The sequence below is a fragment of the Phyllostomus discolor genome, chromosome 13 (assembly GCF_004126475.2).
Source record: "Phyllostomus discolor isolate MPI-MPIP mPhyDis1 chromosome 13, mPhyDis1.pri.v3, whole genome shotgun sequence".
NCBI classification, from domain to species: Eukaryota; Metazoa; Chordata; class Mammalia; order Chiroptera; family Phyllostomidae; genus Phyllostomus; species Phyllostomus discolor.
The window spans coordinates 47,447,719-47,451,923 of NC_040915.2; the positions used below are offsets into that span (position 1 = coordinate 47,447,719).

Sequence of the window (4,205 nt, forward strand, 5' to 3'; positions counted from 1 at the left end):
ATTACCATGTACGCTGCTTCTTCTTCCTGTGGGTGAGAGAGGGGGGTCCTTCTAACAGATTACCTTACCGGTGGCTCGACGGGAAAAATTCCAGCCAGGGAGATTAGTTTCTGGGAGCGACTGAAATTGCAATTAGACCAGATATTAAATCTAGGTTTGATATCATGGGCTCTTAGCATGCGTGACGCCATTTTGGGCCTGAGAGTTTTGTTTAAAAAAAAAAAAAAAGAGAGGGATCAACCCTAAGAGGGTATTAAGAAGTCCTTAAGAGTCTTCAGAAGTAGGGCTATGGTGGTCCTGGCACAGGGGCTGGGACTGAACGTGGCCACTGGAAAAAATCCCAGCCCCCGGTGTTGCCGCCCCTCAGCCCAAGTGCCTCCTTAGATTAGTCCCCGGCAGACCTCTGCGGGGAAATTACAAGCAAGTGTTCAATTTCTCCGTCCGCAGGGGCTTGGGGCTGGGAAATTGTGTCTCCCCTGCAGCCTTTCCACACCCACAGCCGCGGCTCCTCTCACTGTCAGTGTGTTGCCGACAGGCTGGAAATGAGGGCGTTTCCTGCGGGTGGCTGTCAGGGAGGGTGCACATGTGCTCAGGCGCCCTTCCTGCACGGGGCTCCGGGCTGGCACGAGGCGCACTGTGCTGTCTGCCTGTCCAGGGTTTCTGCTGACAACGAGAGGGGAAATGAAGGCGATGGAAACCAGAGGGGAAGTCTGGTGGACCTCTGCTGAGCCCCTGTCCGCCTCATAAGCTGTGGCAGGAAGCGCCGGGACCCCGGACAGGTGCACCGGGGGGGGGGGGGGGGGGGGAGAGAGGCTGGGACCACCTGGTTCGCAGCTATCCCTTTGCCCCGAGGGTGTGCGGAGAGCCGAGATAATGGCACACCTCTTGGCTGTGACTTCCCACCCTGTCCGAGTTTGCTTCTGTTTCCTTTATTCCTCCCTCCGCTTGTGCACGGGGTGAGTGTCTCAGGGTGTAAGGGGTAGGAGCCAGTTCACTGCCATGTTTATTCCTCTGTCCGATGGTACTTCCAAAGGCTTAAGCAATTGGACGTGAAGCGACCCAGTCAACCAACTCCCACTGGACTGAGACAGTGCCCGTCTCCCGTCCAACGCTTCCTTCATTCCCCGGGTCCACACCCTACGCTCCGCGAGTCTCGTTCACGGGAATGAGTTCGACCTCATGCTCCCCGGGTGGGCCTGTGTTCACAGGGACGTGGGTGAGGGCATGGACGACAGAGTTTTCTGAGGCCCGTGAGCACACAGTTGTCCTTGAGAAAGACTGTGTGGAGGTGGGCCAAAATCCTGTTGATGTAGAGGATGAGGAAGAAGAATACTAATAACCATGCTTTCGGCCTTGTATGACAAAGAAAGCAATTAGAAGAAAGCGAGGTACATTAACATGCACTAATGTGGAATTAGTAGTAATTATGGCTGGAAGTAGTTAAGTGAATAAACCACGAGGTTTTCTTTCCCCCCTAACTGCTTGCGGTCCAGGCAGGCTGAGGCCTAGGCAGTCACTGTGGTGTTGCCGGCGTGCACACAGCTCACCGTGCTCCGGCCAGGTCTCCAGCAGGCGCCACAGTGGGAGGCTGGTCATGAATGCCAACCTGAAGCCAGTGGGGCCCCAGTCCACACACTGGACGGTACACTTGGCCCTGATGGTGGCAATGGCAGCATTGGCATCTCTGGGAACCATGTCACCACGGTACAACAGGCAGCAAGCCATGAATTGACCATGGCGAGGGTCCCACGTCACCATCTGGTTGGCTGGCTTGAAGCACGCATTGGTGGTCTCTGCTACGGTGAGCTGTTCGTGGTAGGCTTTCTCCAAAGAGATGACAGGGGCATACGGGGCCAGAGGAGAGTGGATGCAGGGATAAGGCACCAGGTTGGTCTGGATTCAGTCACATCAACGTTCAGGGCTCTGTCCAACCTGAGGGGAGTATGGATGGGAGGACACAGCTGGCTAATAATGCCTTACTAAGGTCAAGGTCAGTGTAGGTTGGGTGCTTAATATCGAGGTTTCTGCCACAGACGTGAAGGATGGCCTCGTTGCCAACCACGAAGGCACAGCCGCAGAGCCCCAGGGTGCTATGGGTGGCAAGGATGGCGTCGACAGGCTCAGCTACAGCTGTGGGAACCTGGGGGGCTGGGCTGACGGAGTCTTTTTTCATTAACAAGCAAAATAACAACTACAAAAACATACAACAACAACAAAGTTGGTGCATTAGTGAGTCAAACTGCTCCTGGGGTTCACGGCCTTTGTGGCTTGCCCCTCTCTGCCTGTGGGAAGGGATCTTTCTGTACAAGGTGGAGCTGGGAATATGTCTGTCTAAACTGGCCAGGTGAAGAGGGGAATTTCCTATGCAACGATGCTTTTGGAAGTTCACCGTGCACGTGTATTGCTTTATTACCACAGAATTTAAGGAGTTATACTTAATGCTTTGCTAATAAATACTAGGAGGCATCAGTGGAGTTGAATCTCCAAGTGTTTCCTGGCATGTGACTGCCGAGCGGCCCCAGCTGGCCGTGGCCTACCAAACGCCAGCGCCCACCTGCCCCTGGAAGAGCCCTTCAACTCTCATGCTTTCGAATGCACGTGTGTACCTGGGCCTGGTGGGGGTTTGCGACTGCCTATCAGCTCGGCTCCGGGGCTACCCGTTCTGTGTTCATTTGCCATCTCATGGCCACGGGTGCAGGCGTTTAAGGGATTAGGACCCTCACCTCTAGACCTTCTCACACCCTGCTAGGTGTGTTTTAATCACCATGGCAGGCCCTGGCTGTCAGGCCTCATTACTTAAATATATTATCATGGCCTGGCCTCGGCCACTATGGTGAGATTAAAGCAATAAAACTATGGACAAATGGCCAGCATTAGGACTGTTCTTACCGGGGACTGCTGTGGGTAATGGCACGCAGCTGCAGGGCCAGGCACTGGGCCTCCCACCCCCACCCACTTCCTCTCTGCACAGCCCCTGCCCCAGTCAGGGGCTTTGGCCCTGCACCAGCCAGGCTTTGGATTGGTCCAGCTCTGAGAGCTCTTGGCAACTAAGCTCCAAAATGGAGACCAGTTGCCTAGCAACATGCACACGTCCACTTCCCAAACTCCCAAAGGTCCTTGAGAGAGCTCATCTACTTTTATTACAATAGCTACCACTTGTCCAGGCAGCCAGCACACGAGCTTCTTTGCGTTCACAGTTGTTCATGCTTAACAGCTCTGCAAGGGGTCTGTGAGCCTTACCTGGTAAAGCCAGGCCAGGGCGGAGCGAGGCACGGCGCAGAGGACATGGCGTCCGCTCTGCATCACACAGCCGATAAAGCCAGAGCTAAGATTTAAACGCTGCTTTGACGACTGTGCACCTTCCGATTTTAGCAACAGTCATCTAAAGAAAGAGGATTCCCTGAGACCAACCTTTCACGTTACGAATGACTGACATGTTTATAATTTATACAGGGTATATATAAGTAGGTGAAGTCTGACGTGACGAAGTAACCACGTGAGCTAAAACGAACCAGACTTACAAAAGGAAAAATGATATATATATATTTAAGAACAGACACATGCCTATCCCCACCAGGTAAGACATGGGCTAGGAACTCAGGGCTCAGGCCTGGAATCACCACCTTAAGTTCTGCCTTATGATCAAAGGCCTGTCTTTGAGACACTCCAGGACCACCTGGAGGATTGGGCCCCATCCATGTTCCTAAGTTTGCGGTTTGTGACTCAGTCACTCTGGACCAGTGGTATATGTGCTTCAAGTGGTGCTTCTGTTCCCAGGGGGGTATTCTTTTCAACAATCACGGTCTTGTACGGAGAAACCTGCTCACCGTCCCCCATAGAAGCCCACCTCACGGCAAACCCATGGGCTTCGGCCCTGAACGGGAGCATAAGCTTGGAATCCAGCAAGACCTGGAAGGGAACATTAGTGCAGCCGCCTCCTTGCAGCAGGCACTCAGGGGCCTGCATGAGGCGGGGCTGGTTTCCTCCCTGTAAAATGGAGATGCAGGAATGTCCGTCGTGCTGCTGCCTACCTTGAAGATGAGCCTGCCCTCGGTCACCTTGTTCAGGAAAGAGCATCATCTGGATGTATCTCTGGATGTAGATGCTTGGCCCTGAGCCAGGCTCAGCCACCACTTCCTGCAGGAAGACCACGTCGGGCACGCAACCTCCGAGGGAAGCTGTCCGGTTTGGTGACCCATAATGCC

At 53.9% G+C, this 4,205-nt stretch overlaps 1 pseudogene; it reads right to left on the bottom strand.

The window, feature by feature from the left end:
* Positions 1-1,137: 1,137 nt before the first annotated feature.
* On the bottom strand, positions 1,138-2,173 carry LOC114509366 (annotated as a pseudogene).
* Positions 2,174-4,205: the final 2,032 nt, after the last annotated feature.